At 32.0% G+C, this 21,569-nt stretch overlaps 1 long non-coding RNA gene across 1 annotated transcript; it reads left to right on the forward strand.

The window, feature by feature from the left end:
* The first annotated feature begins 15,454 nt into the window (after nt 1-15,454).
* Nucleotides 15,455-20,223, forward strand: LOC123668649. The gene is made up of 2 exons (XR_006745615.1): nt 15,455-15,801; nt 20,138-20,223. It is a non-coding gene; the product is annotated as an uncharacterized LOC123668649 (long non-coding RNA).
* The last annotated feature ends 1,346 nt before the right edge of the window (nt 20,224-21,569 follow it).

Genomic DNA, 21,569 nt, shown 5'->3' on the forward strand with positions numbered 1-21,569 from the left:
ATAAATATAACATTTTTCGATAGATGTCATTGCTATAATAAAACTTCACTTTTAACTTAATGAAAAGGTATCTTACAAAACATAATTATTACAATTAAACTACATTGAAGAATTTTGTAAGAGAAAAGATTTTTGTTTCAGTCTAAAAAATATTCGGCTGGTAAAATGCTACGCCCGTTGGACAACTTTTACAGTAATTAGGTATATAAGATGGTGCAAAAACTTTGTACATTTGACACTACTCAAGTTTACTCCTTAGAACGATTACCGTAATATTATTTTGTTTGCTCGTAAACCAAAAAAAAAACCGAATGCAATTATATCGACAAGTAGTACAACGTAAGTAGACGCAAATTAGTCAAGTAAATCCTATCAAAAATTACTCACAAAGCAGTCGTCAGATCTCGATCAAATTTAAATGGAACTACAAGACAAGCATCAGCTTTCGATTAAAACAAGAATCGTCAAATTTATTTATAAAGAATAAATTGCTACGGCCCTCTAGTGGATAATATACCTTACTATGTTATAAGGCTAGTTTACACTTTGATTAGTGCGAGTGCAGGTGTTTAATAATTGAGAGTGCGAGTCTTTAGTGCTAGTTGTGTCCAATACTGTTTAGCTCCTGCGCCTAGTAAAATTCAATTGTTGGACGTCGTACAGCAAGTATGGACTAGATTATATTTAGGGTCTTTACAATTATAAAGACGTTCAGGTTATAGATACTCCTGTCCAATTTATAGATCGTATCTTCGGTCCACTTCGACACTTTCTTCTTTCTAAATAATATTTATTTCAATTAATGTTACAACAATGCTAAAAAACACAGCGAGTGTCATCGACGCAACAATGCTAAACACTAATCACTAAACAAGCATGTCCAAACGTGTTTAGCCCGACAAGCTGAGATTAAAAGGGAAGGAAGGGCGCGCAAGACGCTTTACTTGCAAAAAAATAAAACACGTTTCTATCCACTTGACTACGCTGATTACTAATCACTCGCACTAACCAGTTGCAGTCCACGCGTACTAATCATTAAGCACCTGCACTAAACACCTGCACTCGCACTAATCAAAGTGTAAACTAGTCTGTAGTAGAATATCTGATCGATAGTCCGAAATAGCACCGAACAGTACGCACCGTCATAAATACGCGTCATCAAAGATTACTCAAAAATCAAATCTCAAAAATAAGAATAAAAAAAATCGGTATATGCAGTGAAAAGATAAGCGGTATACCTAATACAACGTAGGTCGACGAAAAAATAGTCAAGTAAAAACGCATTATTAGATAAAACTGGACAAGTAGGTACTTGTTAGATCTCAATTAAATTTAAATATGATCATATGACACGCGCCATCTTTTGATTAAAACAAAAACCATTGAAAACGGTTCACCCAGTCAAAAGTTTTGAGGTAAAAAACTTTCTCCAGAAGAAAACGATCTGATATAATTTTTTTTTTTTCTGTTCATGCAGCCACCTTGCGTGGTCAGCTGACTTTATTTTTCTTTCAAGATATTAGTAAGTAAATTAAAATCTGGCTAATTTTAAAGTGAGAGGAAATGACTAAAAACATTTTTTTCTCCACGCGTGGGAGACTGCCACTGCCCGCCCCACCAACGGAGTCACAGCTGACGGTCGCAAATATTCATAATATAAATCCCTAATGCATTTTACGAAATTTCGATTGGGACGATATTGGTCATGAAAATCTGTCACTTTCAGACCATAAGGTCTGTAGTGTAAAAAAAATATAGAAATGACATTGTGTGAAACAACACGCCGGAAGCTTAGTGACGCTGAGAATTGATTTTTGATGACGTTGAAGAGCGATTTTAACTTTTTAAATAAAGATATAGGTAAAATAGTATACCAGCATATAAGTACTGCTTAGGTACGAATAGCAAACATCAACGTGTGTTTTGATTTTATTATTTTAATTACATAATTATAATTTGATTATTTTAATAAAATACTTTCATTTTGAACCGACTTCCAAAAAAGGTGAATGTGAAAGGAAAATATGATATAATATTTTACCTAAAAACTTTTATCCAAATCAAATCAGTACATTCGCCGAACGTGTTAAATTAAACAAACAAACTCCTACAAAGTTTTTTTTAACATGAAACAACTTCGACATAGTTTGACCTAAGTTCTGCAATTCGCTGAAAAGGTAGCATCAGGCCGAGGTCCGCATTCATAAGACAAGTGAGAAGGATCGATACGGGCTCACATCGAGTGGTTACCATGGTGATAACGCCTTGGTGACCGACTTTCAGCCGTTGGAGGTACATCAGTGCGCTTTCTAGTCAAAATTATTTTACTCGTCGCACGATCGCAGGCCTATAGATTTACATTATGAGACATCTATTTCATAAAATGAATAAAATCTTTCCTGTCAGTACCTACATTACCTACCTATATAGTATTTAGTGCAAAAGAGGTTTTTATTAGATAGGTAAGCAATATCAAAATGTGTTAAAAAGTTACCTTTTGTACATAAAAAGTTATGTCTAATGAAAAAATATATATAAAATACAACGACATCAATTTATAGAAATAATGAGTAACAATAGCAGATGCCGTATTATACTTCTTGGGATTTTCCATCGGTAATGTTTCTAATATTAAATCTTAATGATAGTTGTGTCATACTTTGTTATATATTGTAACTAACTGTCAGGACCAAGAAAAAAACTTTCACGATAACATGGTTGTTTTAGCCATGTTAGTAGTATAATGTGCAAAACATTATCCTTTATTAGTATCTTTATACTTATTTAAAATATATATATATATATATATATATATATATATATATATAAGATATATATATATATAGATATATATATATATAAGATATCTTTTAGTTAAAAGTATAAAATACTAGCTGTCTCCACTACGTCCGCGTGGAATTTAACAAATAAGTTATGGTTCGGTTCGCAGAGTTATAAAATAAATAAATTTGTAAAATAAAAGTAGCCTAAGCTACTCCTTACTATATCAGCTATCTGCCAGTGAAAGTCCCGTCAAAATCGGCCCAGCTGTTTTAAAGATTAACCGGAACAAACAGACAGACAGATAGACAAAATTTTTGTGAACCTATATGTGCCGTGTATACATCCATATGTATTTAATAAAAAGCGGTTATTTTAATATTTCAAACAGACATACCATTTTATTTACAATTTGAATAGATATAGATTTTAAACTACCTCAGGACCGGTTTTACAACAAGCACCAATTTTTTAAGTCATGTTAGTAGTCTAATGTACAACATAATATTATATTATACTTAATTTGAATTGATTGTAGCTAGTTGTCATCAATACAATTCAACTAAGATTTTAATATATTGCATTGCCTAAGTAAATCTTAAAATTGGGTCGTTCATCATTGCGATATATCGAGCTAGGATAACGTTCATTGCGAGTTTATTCTTCATCACTTTATTAACAGTATACTATATATAATAATATATAATATATAATAATATATTATTGTAAATTTAGACTTTGATTCGTCCAACAAATAGGATATCAAAATAGGAAGGAGATATCGATATATATATCGAAATAGGTCGCCCAATAAATTAAATGACATATTTTTGCATTTTGATGACCTTATATATTACCTATCTAGAATTAAGATCTACTAAAATGAACAAAGATTTAGGGTGTCCATAAAATCCTTGATTGAAAGGTGAGGAAAAGTTACATGGAAGTATCGCCATTTTTAGAGCTACAAGCTTGAAACTTATTTTTTAGGCTGTTCATGCGATACAAATAAATAAGACATTCAAAGTTTGTAAAAGTTTTACCCCAAGGATGTAAAATAACAATAGGGAATAGAGGATAAAAGTTGTATAGAAATATTTAAGGTTTATGTGAATGTTTTATAAGTTTGCGACAAGAGACAAAATATTAGAGTTATACTGATGTCCAAAATAAACCAAAAGATATATCCAATAAATTCTGTCCAAAGTCACTATTCCACGCAAACGAAGTCGCGGGTACAGCTAGTAGTGTTATAAAACTTAAAGCCTTATTGGTCTTAAGATCGCTTTAACGTCTAAAAGTAGATTTAAAGTTCTAAATTCTAGTTTTTAGAAAACCTACTTTGGTTTTCTAAAGAAGGTCCTCGTATAATGTACATTTGTTTTAAAACAATTTTTAAAGCTTTTGTTTAGTATATTTTGTTGTACATACATACATACATATAATCACACCTCTTTCCCGTAGGGGTAGACAGAGAGCACTTCTTTCCACTTGCTACGATCCTTACATACTTCTTTCGCTTCGTCCATTTTCATTATTCCCTTCATACATGCTCTTAGGTTTAGGGTACTTGTAATGACTATGTACTTCGAATTGACTATCATAACTTATTAAAAAAATCATAAAATAACAAATCATTAAAATGTACTTTCTAGTTACTTTGTTTCGGAATAAACCATCATTTAACAAACCACGCAGCGATCGTACACAGATTGATTGATAAACAATATTAATATATTATATTGGTTATATCTACAGTAGAGCCTTGTAGAGTCGAACAACCTAGGTAACACCGGGTCTAGATGATAACAAACCTTCGAATTAGTCTGTCAAAGATAAATAGCTTATTAAAGTTTTATGAAACGCCGAATATTTACATAAATTTCTTGGGTGGATCGAGCTTTATGACCCGGCGCCAAATCTTGCTGAAAGGACCACTCTTGGTTATTGTACATGGTGTTGTTAAAGGGCTTAACTTCCTTCTCAAGAATGGTATTTGATACATTCATTTTTTCACAAAAATATGGCTCAGTCATTCCTTCATAGCTTCATAGCATAACATAACATCCCATCAAACCATCACTGAAGTCGGATAATGCCCACGTTGTACTCTGTTGTCTAATGGGGAAGCTTCCTTCGAGGTTTGAGCATAATACGGTCATTTTGTTTGTTAAAATATTGCTCAATTGTGAAAATGTTCTCATCCGTAAACAAATTTTTTCTGTGTCCTCCTTTTGCGTACCGCTTAAGTAGTAAAGTTGTTTTGATTTTACCTATTCTTTTTTAAATTATTATTCGTTAAAAAATTACCTGTGCGTCTCTTATAGGCTGCAAGTCCTAAGTCATCTTTTGAAATACGCGACACGGATCTATGTGCTATTTTTATTTCCCAAGATAAAATCTTTTACTTTCGGACAGGATTTCTTCGAATTCTTTCCCTTACTGCTTTGATTGACTTTTGCGTACAAACACTACGTGGACGGCCAAATCTTTTTCTGTCACAAACAGAAGAGGTTTAGGTAATTGTACCTATCAATAGCCCGATCAATAGACCGAATCGTTGCATTATACTTTGTGTAATGCAATCACATGGATTCGGCTCTCTTTATCACCCCATTCCGTTTTAATATCACAAAATATTGTACAATGTATTGGCGCATAAATGAGATAAAACAATGAACAATCATATAAAAATGACAGATTCCAAATTCAAATGTAATATTAATTGTAATAGTATTTATGGCCAGACCATGTATATTTAATTAGTATCGAAGGGCACATGCATACCAGTATATAAATGTATATAATCTATGGGCACATGTGCGTTTGATTCACTAGTTCTTTCGGATGACGTAACTAGCTGATGTCATATACTCATAAGGTCATGCGCCGCACCGTGCGCATTCTATGGCTAGAACTACTACTATAAGTTATAACGAATTAACGACTATTATAACTTTCAAAACACATTACTTGACTTAAAAAGCGTATGTACAAAATTTGGTACCTATATCTTAATAAAGACGTCAGTCACGTCACTTGTCGGTTAAGTTACTAGATAGCTTACTACGGAATGATTATTTCGATATTTTAAAACTTTGGCAATATAAAGTCTACAAAATTATAGATAAAAAAGAATGAGTTTACCAATTGTTAACAAATAAATTAATTATTTTCAATGTAATTGTAATTACTTCCGAAAATAATATTCGTGTGGTTATTTAAAGAACAAAAAACAGAGTCAAAATAAGAACCAAGATCAAATATTACGAAGCGAATTAATATTTTACAATCAAAGGATTTAATATCATGTATAAAGTGTATATCTATCTATCACAAAGAATAAATAAATAAACGTGACTTAGGTTCCGAAACATTTACATCACGGTCACAAACGCCCAGTCCGCGACAGACATCTATATGACCCATACAAACATTTTTGTAGTTATCGAAACCACTAAGCCAACGCGTCGTCAAAAACGCAAGCTATAATAATACTATTCAGATTTGACAATAGTCTAAAAACTGCGTATATTGGAAGATATATATAAGATATAGCAACTAGATAATCAAAATGAAACCAAACATTTGACTATATGAAACCTTAACACTATTTTGTAGATAATTAAGCATTTGAAATTGTACTAAAAATTATATTCAGTTAATTTTTTTGACTATATTTTGAATATTGAAAACTAATTTGAAATCAACATAATATAACGTTTAATGGACAGATGCTTTTAGCTTATGACCAGTGGGGATGTTACGTAATTAAGTAGATAAAGACGAGGGAAAGCAAAAGTTATGTAATTATTGCTATCATAGAATGCGTTTGTACCTTTGATGAGCGAAATTTAAAATACTTGGTTTAGGTACACGCGACGAGCTCACCGTAATTTATACCTATAATAAAGTTATAGGCTTAGCAATCAACAGCGCGATGGTGGCGCAGTTATCGCAAATTGATCAAATTTAATTATTCGGTTTGCTAAGTGAGGCTCGGTCTCCTTGGTTTAATTCTTAAAGTCTTAATATTGTCTAAATATATGTATCATATGAAATATTATCAACCTTAATTTTTCTTCTCTAGCACTTTTTAAATTTAACTCAGTAAGATCCTTCTCCTGCACTGAAAAAGATGCAAGTGCTCCCTTACAGTGAGATGTTACAGGATAAATCTCTGAACCATGAATAAAAAAGGAAAAAGAAAAAAATAAACTTAATAAATATGTATAAGTGTATACATATAAGATGAAGTAAATTTGCTATAGTCCTGTAACAAGAATCATCGTAAATAATAATAATAGTAAATGGATCACAGAACAATGTTTATTCTTCATTACCATAGCGACTAGACCTGCTCATTTACGCAACCGTCAGCTTATCGTTACATATGCATAAAATATGTACGCATATAATAGTACTATAGTGGTAATGAAACGAGCGAAGGACAGAGTGGTTCATACATAATTAGTAACAAGTGGAAGTTTATATAAATAATAATTTGTACCCTTTCAATAGGTCTCAATGGACATTTTAAATTTTTCCGTGCCCTTGTCGCACTCATCTATAAACAAATAAATTTTACCCATTTACTAAAAATGTACTTAGAGGTAAATAAGGTTTCTAAATTCATATTATATGTATATTTTATTTAAAACTTTGAACGTTGCGTTATGTTTACTGTCGAATAATTACTAAGTAAAGTATAAATATATTTAACATATACCCATGACCGTCAATCCTTAACTAAGTCAAATTAATGGATTTGTTGTAGGTATCAACCGACTGATACAAATAATTACACTTTTCAAAGATATTTATGACACATATATGAAAATACCCTCTACAATACTTTACACGGAAATATAGTAAAGAAGCCATATCATAGGTAGGTCAAGCTCCTAGGTGAAAAAGATCCTGCAGCAGTGGAACGTGTAGGTACGGGATGTTATAGTACAGTAGGCAGTATTATTTATTTCAATAGCTGAGGACTGATATTTACGAATCTCTGTTAAAGCGCAAGAACTGACATCATCTTATACTGGTATAATAATTAAGCAAATCACTCGTTTGTATAGAAATATAGAAAAGAACGAAAGTATGTATTAATCAATTATTTAAAATTACTACAATAATGCTATTTCTATAAGTTTTTTTTATAGAATTAAGTCGCTATAAAAGCATAAGACTCACCTGATGATAAGAGGTTATCGTAAGATAGAGACGATTGCAACACCAGAAACATCGCAAACGCGCCGCGTAGACCCGCCACCTCCCCAGGAGCTCTGGCCATCTAACTCACCACAAGAACACAATACTGCTTGAGAACAGTGTTGTTAAGCTGTGATCTTCTGTAAGTTTAAGGTATTTTCCCAATCGATCTGCTCCAGATTTTTAAGAGAATATTTCTTGCTGTGTCCTACCTCAGTAGAAACTAAGTTAATTCAAGTAGTAAAACACTTCGCGTCGTATTATTTGGATACCCATATTCATCTCTCCATACACATCTCTACATTATATGTCGTGTGTTTAAATTTGTGCTATAAAATTGTATTAAAAGGAATGTCATGTCATCCGAAAAATAAAATTATTACGAACACACCTCTGAATAGTACACATTTTAAATTGACGATATGATAGACAGCCAGATGAACGCGCTGAAATCTGGAGCATTTCAATCAGACCCAATTTAGCATTTAACCTATTCAAAACCTCCTAACTACCACAACATACACAATTAAAATGAACCGTATTCGACAAGCTTAAGGTTTATTTTTAGTATCCATGAAAAAGAGAATATTGTATATTCCGTGATCGGAAACAGAGTGAATTGAAGATATTAGATAAATTGCGCACATAAACCTGGACAGATAGCCGAAATAGTGTTCTCATTCAACTTTAAAAAAATCCAACCGCAATTACATGCATACAATTAAATAGAACGGAAATACACTTGTCTCGACTACAAAACAGCTACACGACTATTCAAACGGACAATATCTTACAAAGGATTACAAGCTAACAACCATAATAAATTAGCTTTCATTTTGGCATATCATTTCCCCTTATTACAGCTTCAAATAAAATATGATTGATAGCAAGACTGACAACAAACATTCCTTTTTGTATATGTCGACATGTCGGAATTTATAAACAACAGATGCACCGATCGCGCCACCTAGCACATCATTCGATAGTCACCTACCCTCACTAATTATATTACTCGAGTTATTTTGACGAGTATAAAATGAACGGTGCAACCTCGGCTAAAGCAGTCTTGGCTCTGACATGGTACGATGCACTTGTTGTATCCTGCTAGTAGCTTAACCTAGACTTTTTAAATAATTAATTTGTGCAAACGAATTAATTGTTACATATTAGGGCGGACGACTCAAGCAGTGAAGGTGAGCGTTGATGCGCATCTCAAAGAGGAAACAATAAGCATCCCACAAGGCTTGATTTTATGTCATTTTATATTTGTATAATTAATTTACCTCAGTTCGTTGACAGTATATGTTATTATGTATCAGTTTCGGTTATCAATATAAGTTTCTTCTATTTATTTTCAAAGTTGACAGTAATATTGTAAATTAAAAAACGCAAGTGTCTAAATGTCTCTTACAATTCATGGCAAATAATTTAGTTTTAAATTCTAACAATTTATGTATATATAGTTTTACTACATTTGATATTTTGGGATAAAATTTTAATCTAATCTTAACTGTTGAGAATGTTTATGTCAGACATTTAGCAATATGTTTCTAAGCTGTATTAGAATGAAAGTTTAAGTGAAATGATTTTGTGTGGAAAGCCTCAACAAGAAAATTTTTTGTTCAAAATCTGGAGCCCAAGCAGGGCTTTCTATGGTGAATAGTATACCTAGAGATTCTGGTAATGCACTAGACGGCGGTTATAGAATGAGCTGTTATCTTAAAATCCTTGTGTTAAAAGCCTCCAAAGGCTACGATGACCGCTTACCAAGAGGAAAATCATATTTAAAAACCGCTACATATTATTTTTGGCTAACTAACCATACGACGATACATTCGTTTTGTATATTTTAGATACTGTCCGACTTTTTTCTTCTGGTTTTTTTTTTTAATGAGTACCGTTTAACATATTATGCAATACGTATGCTGATATATATAAAAATAAAAGTAAAAGTATAAACGTTTCTTTGTAGTGTACAATAAAGAGTATTTGTTATTATTATTATTAGATTTTACACTATTTTAATGCTATCTTTGAGCTCACTAACGCGCTGTATGATGATGATACGTCAACTGATTCGATGTAACTAATTAATGTTGCAACTCGCGTAAAATGCTGATCGGGCGTTAAGTACTTACGTGCAGCAAAACTGTGTACAGTTTAAAAAAGAAATGATGATGCTTATAAGCTTAGAGCTCGATATTATTTTCGGATATTGTTCAATACAATTGTTCATCGTAAAGTCGCCTGAGGTACCTATACTAATAATGATACCATAAATTTCTGTAAAAACAGTCAATTTTTATAGGAACAGCAACATTCGTGTTTTTATTACAGGAAAAAGATAAAGCTAATTGATTTCGAACTCTCAAATTAATGTTTCCTTAGGTTGTAAGAACAGTGTTACTTTAAAAAATTTGAGGATTGAATCAAAGAGTTAAATAACTGTTGTCTTTCTTGCCATTTCTTTTTAGCAGAGTTTGAAGAGAAAGTGTACCAGCGCCTATAAATAGCTATAAAGCTAAGGATAGTCCTTTGATTAAAGATTAAGTGCTGTTATTGACCTACGTGTATAAAATATATTCTAAATTTAATCTGCTCTACATCCAAATGTGAACTGAATGTTTCAACATTGACCTTGAAAATAATCTAGGTTAAAAAGCCAAGGTCTAGCAGATGCTAAGTTTTATTGGTGGCGACGAAATGATGCTACGACGATGCGAAGTTAGACACTTTCGTCCGTATACAGGGTCAACATGACGTTTTCCTCGAACTCCATGAGGTGATTCCGGAGGGTCGGGATGTCGTTTGTGGACACCACGTATAGACGCAGTGACAGATCCTGGGGTACTCCAGCCCGGATGGGGCGCGGTTGGGTGTCCACGCCACACACACACACGCGGGAGGTGTTGTCGTGTTGATCAACTTAACCTGCTGGCTGGTCTGGCGGGCCACGATCGATCAAAAGCCCTCTCCATATCGAGAAAGACCTTGACCGTTCAGTGCCAGTCGGTCAGATTACTAGCTAAGTAACTAAGGACTCTCGCCAGCTGATTGTCGTCAAATGCCTTCCTTTGGTAGAAACTCTAGCTCCTGCAGGAACTCCAGTACTTCTCCCTCCCTCTGACATCCTGAACTACAAATGCGTCTCCGTCCCTAGCGCTTCTCGAGTCATCGGCAGCTCTCGGTGCGTGCAACCCATCCGACTGAGACCCCTGAGGGAGGCCCAGCTAGATGCCCGCGAGCCGGTATCGGGAACCTTCCAACGCAGGCGAAATCAGCGAATCAGTTAAGCTCGGGGGTGGTGTAGTTTGCGCAGGGCCATAAAACATATACGACAGCCAGAGGACTAAAAAAACAAGACTTTTAATACTAATTTAAACTTATTCTAATGAGACAACACTGATCGATGCTAGTATCAGATATTGAATGACAAATATATTTAATATCATTTAGTAAATAAATTTAAGAATGCTGATATAAAATTAATATTGGGGTCACAACTCGTGGCGGCACGCGGGTCAGCACTTACTATGTATTTATGGTATGTAACAAATGGTTTAAAGATTATTGTTATATTTAAATATAATTTCTACTTTTCTATAAATACTAACTGCAAAGGCATAATGTCAAGCGCATGTTCCTAAGCCAGTGTATTATTTACACCTCATTTATTTAGTTTAGTAAATGAAATGAAGCTGGTCCACAATGCGACCTACTATATTGATTATCCACGTTATTTAACGAAAAGGTCGCACTGTAACGATTGGAGGTTTATCCTCAATTATTCCAGCCTTTTCTGGTGCGACATGAAAATTTTAATTTTTTCAATGTTTAACTTAACGGTTATGACATAATATATTATTTTTTGTACATTCTACAATAAAATATTTAGTGGTCACGTGATAATATGTTTGCCTGTTTAAATTTTATCAAGTTATATTGAAATTTAATTAAAATGTTATGTGGAACATAGATGCCTAAATTTCGCTCCTTACCTACTTTATACAAATGAACAACGCTTAATATATAGTATATAAAAATATACACCAAAGATAAACTTTAAAAATTGGGAATGTATTAAATATACTAGGTTTCAAGTGCGTGATAAATAAATAAAAACTAATATGATTTTTTTAATAAGATTTAAAAAGTTATATTTAATCATTTTCTATTTCAATACAAATTTTCCTTTTTTAGATAACACATTTAATAAGACCATAATGGCCAGTCCGGAAGAAGTGTAATACGTTCCACAACTAATAAAGTATGTACGTATACTAAATTATCTAACATAATTGTGTCATTTTCATGTGTTAGGACATGATAAACGGGTTTGTCCATCGATAAATAATTCTATATTTCCCATATCAAATTTTACCAATATCTAAGTTATCAAGGTTGTGATAATTTTATAAATTTTTTTTAATGTTAGTTACCATACGCTTTCGCTGCTGGGCCGATTTTTATGAAATTTTGTGTGCATATCGGGTAGGTCTGAGAATCGGCCAAAGTCTATTTTTTATACTCCTAAGTTATGGGGGGAGGATTAAGGGGGATAGTAAAATATTTAGCAAAACAATGTTTACGGGGCCAGCTGGTATAAATTAAATTATTGTATCAATGCGAGTTAATAGTAAATATCTACTACTTAATTTAAATGATTAATGTAATAATAGCTTAAAAATCAAATAAAAAATCATTTAAATAAAATACCTCAACTTTATCGTTGGACTATTGCTACGATAAAACCGTCACTTATCACCTACTAGGCTGCCGTCATACCCTTGGCCTAGATACGAACCCATGCGAAAGAATGTACATACTTCCAAATAGATTACATTATGCGTGTGAATAAGGGTAAAATAAAAAGGGTCTTATTCGTACGGACTATTAATTTTAAACATAAGGTTTATATTGTATATTGTAGTTCACCATTAATCTCCGATATGTTCAATAAACTTCGTCTTTAAAACTTATGGAAATGGTAAATAGGTACACTTCTCTTCTAATTATAAGTATTGTTGGTTATAAAAGTTTAGTAAGTTTTATATTTTATTGTGATATTTAAGTCATAAACGTATAGTTTTAAAAAGAAAATTCTCATGTGTGCCGTAGAGTTCGTTAGTAGGACGTTTCAAGTCCGTACTAATTACGTCGAAACGACGCACAAGTTAGGTTCGCATTCAAATTAAGTAATTAGGGCAAGGGTTGCCGACTGCAAGTACAGTTATAGAACTCTTTATTCACTCTTTTAAGAAGTTTTTTATCTTTCTCTAAGTCAAGAGGCGGCTTTCAAACATATAAACAAACTGGGTCGCGATTTTGTTATGTATGTGCATAGAATAAGTACTTGTTATATTGTCTTTGTATTCAGTCAACAGAGTTGCACAACTGAGAGCTATTCTTTCGTCTAATCTTGGTTAACCATTTAGTTTGATATATCTTTTGACTCATCTGCTTCCACCTCAGTACAGAAAGAGATGTTCTTTCTCTTTGTCGCCACCATTGCATTTGTTCTTTTATTAATTGTAATAGGATTATCCATGTTGCAATAAAATAGCCCCAATTTTCGTATAACTGGACTAGATTGAATTGAATTGACAAAGAAATAATAAATGGGTAAAATGAGTATCACCAACTTTTACGACCAATCTTGCGTATACCGATCAAAGGACCAAACGAACAAATAAAATAATTTTTAACAAAAAAAAAACCGACTTCAAAAAGGAAACTAAAAAGTGAAAAATAAATTTACTTAGTACAAAGTAATTTGTATTTTGATTTAGTTAATCAGAAATGATTAAATAAATATTTTATAATTTTGAAGTCGCTAGCGGGCTAGTAGTAGCCTCAATAACGAACTGGAAAACGAAATAAAAAATATGATATACGTAACAGCGTAATAAGGAAAGTAGACTAATAGATTTATTATACCATTGCTTGATATTAAAATAGAAATGAAGGCCATCCAAGGCAAGGCTAGATTGGATATAACAAATAAAAAAAAACGTGGTATGGAAGAAAAAAGAAAAGAAAAAAGAAAAAGAAATTTCATAATTTTGCAGTGGTTCATTTATTTATTTATTTATTCTTAATGTACACCGAAATATAGACACATATAAAGAAAGATACAACAGAAGATGTACAAAGGCGATTTTATCGCTAAAGAGCGATTTCTTCCAGGTAACTTTTGGGTACAGGACACGATACAGTAGCAGCGGTAGAAACAAAGAAGTGTGCCCATATTAAGGTGAAAATAAAATTAATAACGTTAAGCAAATTGTTTACATATTTAATACTGAAAATATGAGGTATTATCAGATATACGTACATATAAACTACGATCGGTTTAAGCGATCACTCTTACCCAGTTTTTGTAACCTGTTTTTTTACGTGGGGAAAATTGTTCATGGATACCCTCCAGCGCGGAGGCGCCAGAGGGTTATGTCAGACTCCTACTGACTAAAAAACACAGGAGCGGTCCCAGCACTGACCCCTGGTTGACCCAAAGAACACGCATACTAACAATAGTAGTCGCCCAGACCCAGTTTAGCTAGCCCGCCTTTTGTAACCTACCACAACACTTTCTTAAGTATCCTAAGTTTAGAAACAAGTGTGTAGAAACAATGTTATTACATTTATATTTGTCCCTAATTAATAATATATAATATAATAATAATAATAATTTTATTTCAGACAAAGTCCATACAATTAAATAGCAACATAATTAATAACGAAACACGAATTAAAAAGTACATTTTGATTTATTGCTTTGACGTAATTTTCAAATTGATCAGGTTTCAATAATTTGATTACTGTACAAAATTAATCCCTCGTTACGAACATGCGGCTTCCCACACGACCAGGGGCTTCTGACTTGCTATTCAAATATTTAGATACCTATCGCAATATATAATGAAAATGTTTTACTACTTGTGTAACTAATTGTATTTTAGTAATTTACTGCGAGAGTAAACAATACATACATATGTATTGTAGATACCTACAATACTCTCGTTTTATGTCTAAGATATATCGTTTTTATTTAATTATTTTTATTTGCGTTGTTTGCGCGTTGTATTATTTATATATTAGACTTTTTATATATTATTAAATTTATATATAAGACTCGCTGACTCCGTAAACGTTGTCTTGTCATATAATATGTTACTAACCCCCTTAATCCCCCCTTATAACTTACGGGTATAAAAAATAGATGTTGGCCGATTCTCAGCCCTACCCGATATGCACACAAAATTTCATAAAAATCGGTCCAGCCGTTTCGGAGGAGTATGTTAACTAACACTGTGACACTAAATTAAGACGATTGTGAAATATTTGGTACATATCAAAAACAATTAGTAACGATAATAACTACATTAGTATAAAACTGTGGCTTAGTCATTAACGCCGTCCTCTATATACTCGTATAAGATTTATCAATTATTTAAATACTTTATTAAATGTCGAACAATTTTTGTTTGAAGGTATCATCTGTAGAATTGTGCAGTTTAAAGATAGATTATAGAGAATAAAGTGATTGAAATAATTAGTAATGTGGCAAGCGAGGCGAACTAGTATCTCGACAACATTCATCACGACGTGATGTCGATGCCGGTGGGCGAGTGGGCTGACAAGGTCACTATATACTTTAGTTTAGCCTAATCGTCCATGGGATATGTGCTGTCGTCGTTTTGATTTCTAGGCTGCCTCGATTGTTACCAATTCTTCTTTATTTTGATACTACAAAATCTGTTCTATAATACAAATAAATCTGACTTTAGTTTTTAAATCCACAATCAAGTAAGTACTAACTTTAATAATGATAATATATAAAACCTCTCCTAATATATGAAACAGAATTTGAAATCAAACAAAATAAAATTGATATATGTAACATGACTGTGCTCTTGTTTTGAAGTAGTTATCAAAGTTATACTTTTAATTATAAAAAAGATGTAATTTAAATCTAAATCTAAATATATATACATTGGGACACGAGAATTTTATATATAAGACTCGCTGACTCCGTAAACGTTGTCTTGCCATATAATATGTTATTAAACATATGTTATTAATTTAAATATGTATATAAATGCCCAGTTTTCTCTATCACCACCAACCCCGATTATCATCCCGTTGAGGTGGTAAATACCTCTTGGTCTCCAGGTAGTAAGGGAGGTTGATCGCGGTTGGTGGAAGTGGGTGGTTGTGGTTGGTGAAAATGTTAAAACACATATTTCTGTCCTTTTCTACAGCATGAGGACTTCTGAAAAGATTTCTAAATTTCTGGAATGGTCTAGAAAATTTCAAAATGTGTAAGCTATTATAATCGACTTAAAATGTTCAAGAAAGTTATAAAGATTTCCGGAATAATCTAGAAAGTTCCGAAATGTGTAAAACAATTAGAATCGATTTAAAATGTTCGAGAATGTTCTAAATTTTCTGGAATGATCTGAAAAGTTCCAAAATAAGTGCCTAAATAAATTTATTATGATCGATTTAGAATCTTCGAGGGAGTTCTAGAAATTTCTAGAATGAACTAGAAAATTCTAAAATAAGTGCAATTTATTATAAGCGACTTACAATGTTCGAAGAAGTTCTAAAAGTTTTTGGATTGGAAAAAAATGAATTTTTCATTTACTAAACTTTTTCTTAAAATTATTTTAATCGTTAAATAGTTTACTCTATTAGATATACTCTATCATACACCGCATGATTAATATCCAAATAAGTCTCTCAATACCGAAAACAGAAATCTATAATATATGTGGGAAATTTACCCTTGTATATTTTTATATCATTAAACATGCGATGTATTATAACCCGAGCAACGCCTATTTCGCTGCTAGTGTAATTTAAACTTAATGTAGTTAATGCAAGGTGACAGCGCGAAGACTCTATATCGTATGGACAACCAGCGCTAGGATGATGGTTTGTTACTGCTTGAAATTGGCTTACTCTGAGTTTGACGATTCCTATGGGTGTCCAATTATAAAAGAAGAAGAAGAAGAACTAGGATGATGTTTGATGCGACAACCTTGACCCAGTTAAATCTATACAAATAAATAAAATTGGAATGTCTGTTTGTAATATTAAAATAACCGTTTTTCACTAAATTCGTATGGATATATATACACACGGTACCTATATCAAAATAATTTTTTTTACAGTTTTTGTCTGTCTGTTTGTTCCGGCTAATCTCGTAGATAGCTGATATAATAAGGAGTAACTTAGGCTACAATTTTAGACTTTTTTTATACTTCTGCGAACTAAACAGTAACTTATCTTGTTAGATTCCACGCGGATGAAGTCGCGGGCACAGCAGCTGGTGTTATAATGAATGTCGTCTCTACATAAACTATTTCACTTATCATACTAATCATTCATTCATTCATTTATTTATATTTTTATACAATAATGTAGGGAGTATTAACTGTTCATTTACCATACATTTAAATAAATAAATATAAATATTAACTTTAATAAAATCTTTACGTAATTCCGTCTACTTCCATCTACATTTATTGTGTATTTTTATACAAATAAAAATATTTCAAGAGACATTGTATAATATAATTTGATTACTCGTGTTGAAGAAATCGAATACGTACTAGGGTTTCTGCTCGACAATTCTCGAGAAATTTGTCTTTGGTCAAGATAGGAAAGTACAAACTCGATGCCTCGAGCACTCGAGAAATTAAATTTGCATCTCCATTGCTCGTTGGCAAATGACAATTTTCTTTGTTGTGTTTTTTATTATGGCCGATGTTTGGCTTTTATACTTTAAAATTAGTAAGATACAGGCATTGAAAGGTTTACTTTTTGTTGTTATGTGTATATTTTTGTTTTCATTACTTCTTTTAGACCCCAATACATTTTCCAACTGTTTGCTATCTTTAGCTGGTAGTGACCAATGTTTAAGATATTAAAAAAATATATTAATTGTGTACAAGGTCGAACGGTGTTAATAAAATAATAGTTCATTTTAAACTTTAAATGAACGCAGTAAGGACTTACCTAATCAAATGTTGCTTCACAGATAGTACTTAGACGCTGTTCAAGGCTAGGTAACTTGTGTCGTAAGAGCTTGGTCAAGGCTAGATTTTATGGTGTTTCTTTGGTACTATATAATCTTTTTGATTTTACCTAATAAAATAAATATTTAAAAATGAAAAATATATCGCTAATTTTTTTCGAACGTCCGTCATTTTTGAATTAAGCAAAATTAAAATTTATTTTTGGTCTACTAATCATTACATAGTATAAAACAAAGTCGCTTCCCGCTGTCCGTATGATTAGACCTTTAAAACTACGCAACGAATTTTGATGCGGTTTTCTTTAGTAAATGGAGTTATTCCAAAGGAAAGTTTATATGTATAACATATTCAAAATATAGTTGAGAAACACTGATAGTTTTTGCAACCGTGCGAAGCCGGGGCGAGTGGCTAGTTAATAATAAGTATCCATGTGTTTAGAGTTTGTGCGAATTCTACTAAGGGATGAAACAAGTGAGGACAATTTGTATGCAAGTTTGTCATTTTTGATGTTAGAATAAAAAAAATTGTTTTAAGGCTACTAATCAAAAATAAGTACCTAAATAAGGTTTAGGGCTGAATTAGGGGTTGAAAGTATTGAAGCCCGTCTGTTGATGTTAGAAATATGAAACTTTTTTTGGGTTACTACTCCTAAAGGGTGGTAATAGAGATTCGTACACAGGTAAGGCTGGAAGTCATTTCTGGAGTAGAAGCACGAAACATAATCCTTAAGCTTCTGATCTCAAATTCATAAATATATAGTATTTATTACGCGGCGGTGAAATAAGTCTTAACATTTTCTATGAAAATGCATCATATTTTTGCATGAATTTTCGAAATTTCACCTTTATTATTAAAGCTGGTTAGGTTCTGATAAAAAATGACTTTCAGTAGTTTTCTTTCTTTAGAGTAAATATACTTATTCCAGTCTGAATGGAATTTTTTCTCAAAATATTTGAAAAGTTTGACTTAACTGTTTGTTGATCCAAAGTGAATGCTTGACATTTTATATTTACGCATTTGATTTCATATTTAATTAATAAGTTCATATTTCAGAGTATGCGGAAATTCTGGATGGTGAAATAGAGAATTAGTTCGTATTACTGAAATCATGTAAAAAGCTAGCATCTGGAGTAGACGTAAGGGAAGACTACCTACATGACTGTGCTATGAAGGCTAATTGAGAGCCAGCTCTTGGAGTACCTTTGGTACTAAAAATATATTTAAGAAGCTTGTGTTAAAATTTGAGACTGATCGGTTCAGCCGTTTTTGCGCAATGTTGGTCACTGACTTTGAAAACAGAGTTTTGAGAAAAACGTGTTTAACAAATTTTTCTATAGAGTAAAAAAATTATATATCCAACTTGCTTCGAATCGTCTATTTCAGAGCCATATTATAACTCCACCCCTTCAGCAGCTCCCAATATAACTAGGGTTGGTGTTGTCTATGGACCATTTTTCCCATTAGCGTTCACTCACGTGCTCTGCACTCGGCTGCGAGCGGTGAGGAACAAGCTGACGCGCTGTTCATCCTCTAACTAGTCTAGAAATGTTCATAATTATATCGTTCCATTTTACGGAAAAGGAACGATGCTTCCACGTTTAGTGCGTGTCTATCTGACGGTCGCGCTACATAGATTTTAATTCTTATCCGAGTCGTCTGACTATTAACATTACTATTGTTTGAGTATTAATTAGAATTTATTTTCATCCCCCTAAATGTTAAGGGTAGTCCACCCCTAAATTATTATTATTAATTTTAAGATTAATTAGGTATTTTTTATTTTATTATGATTTGCCGTTGAAAAATACATAAAACCCCAAATTTTCACCCTTTTACCACCAACCCCTATTTTTAAATAGCGTTTAGCGGCAAGACAACGTTTGCAAGTCAGCTAGTATACATATATAAAGAGTATCCTCTTTTATCTCTAAATATTTAAATTTAGTATTTCGAATTGTCATTGCAGATGACATAAAAAAATAATAAAAGTATAAAAATATGGTGTTTGATGAAAACGGAAAATAATAATAAAATATAATTAATTAATACAGTAAGAATTATAAATAATAAACATAAATTGTCGTTTCTCTTATTTTCAGGTGAGAGTGTGTCTATAGATTTAAGTGATTTTTCTTACAATGTAAATTAAAATTTAACAAAATAAAAAAACTTATTTTCAGAGCAACGCAGTTTGTTTATTTATAAAGAAATACCTGATACATGTATAATTTAACTCTTAAAGTTTATTCCGTAACATTTAAGTAGGTATAGGACAAAATATGGACTTATCTTATAGATATAATTAAAAAGAAAACATGAATGTACTGTCATTTTGCGAATCTTGTCACATTTTAAAGGAACATTTCTAGGTAAAATAAATTAGACAGCCTCCTAAGCAAGCGCAAACAGCACGGTCTTTACTTTCAAAGGCTCTGACACGTCTTTATAACTTCTAAATAGAAATGTTTTATTTATTGAAATATCACACATATTTACAATTCACAACTTAAGAAATACATGTTTACAGATAGTTATGGTAAATTAATCACCGGATTTACATGCATTTTGGGTACTCAAATTTTTATACATTACGAAAATAAAGAGAAAATTAATTTTGAAAAAAATGTAGCTGTATTTAACCATTTAATATAATGTCAGTTGCTCCTATTCCGCTTAAATATAAATCTGGAAGACAGCCAAAATGGCGGGTGACACTGCGTGGTCCGGTGAAAATTATAATTACGAAATGTAATACTTTTAACTAACAATGAAGACTTACTTGGATAGTTTTCTAGAAATCTAGAGCTATACATAATTTTGTTATAAAATGTTTATTTTATGTACATAAATAATAATAACATTCGAGTTTCACAAGATAAAAAAGCAAGCTTTTTTAACTAAAACGCAATCATTTATAATCAAATTAAAAGACTACTTATTTCAATTATATTAGTACTTATTTGAAGTTTATACCTACCTACTTAGTATACCGTTTTTTTATTTGGCCGTAGGCGACTTGCTTTTGTTGACGAGTTAATTCTGGAAAATTACTTTTCACGATCTTCCAATGAGGACAAAGTCAACGAAGTCAAACAACAATTCTCAAGGCCACAAACTTGAAATTAAAAAAGAAACCCAAATATATTACTAATATCTCAATGTTACGAAAATCCTATTAAACTAGTACCTAATCATTTAACTACACGCTTTTGTATTTTCTGAAAAGTTATCTTATTGCCCGGTTAGGTACATTAAAATATGCTGCAGTTTATATTACTTCTGCCTGATACAAACAAGAAATTGAATTATTTTCCTTGTTAGTAAGTATGTAGCTAAAATGCAATAACAACATTATCTGTTTTTAGCAAAATGACTAGATTCACAGACGATTGAAGTGCGTTGTAGGTACGATGACGTCATCTGAAATACATAACTAATACATTACAAACTACCACTAATAATATATTTTATTCCTTGTATAATATATAATATTTAAACTTATTACCAATATATAGATTACTCATATTGTCT

Source organism: Melitaea cinxia, chromosome Z (genome assembly GCF_905220565.1).
Source record: "Melitaea cinxia chromosome Z, ilMelCinx1.1, whole genome shotgun sequence".
NCBI lineage: Eukaryota > Metazoa > Arthropoda > Insecta > Lepidoptera > Nymphalidae > Melitaea > Melitaea cinxia.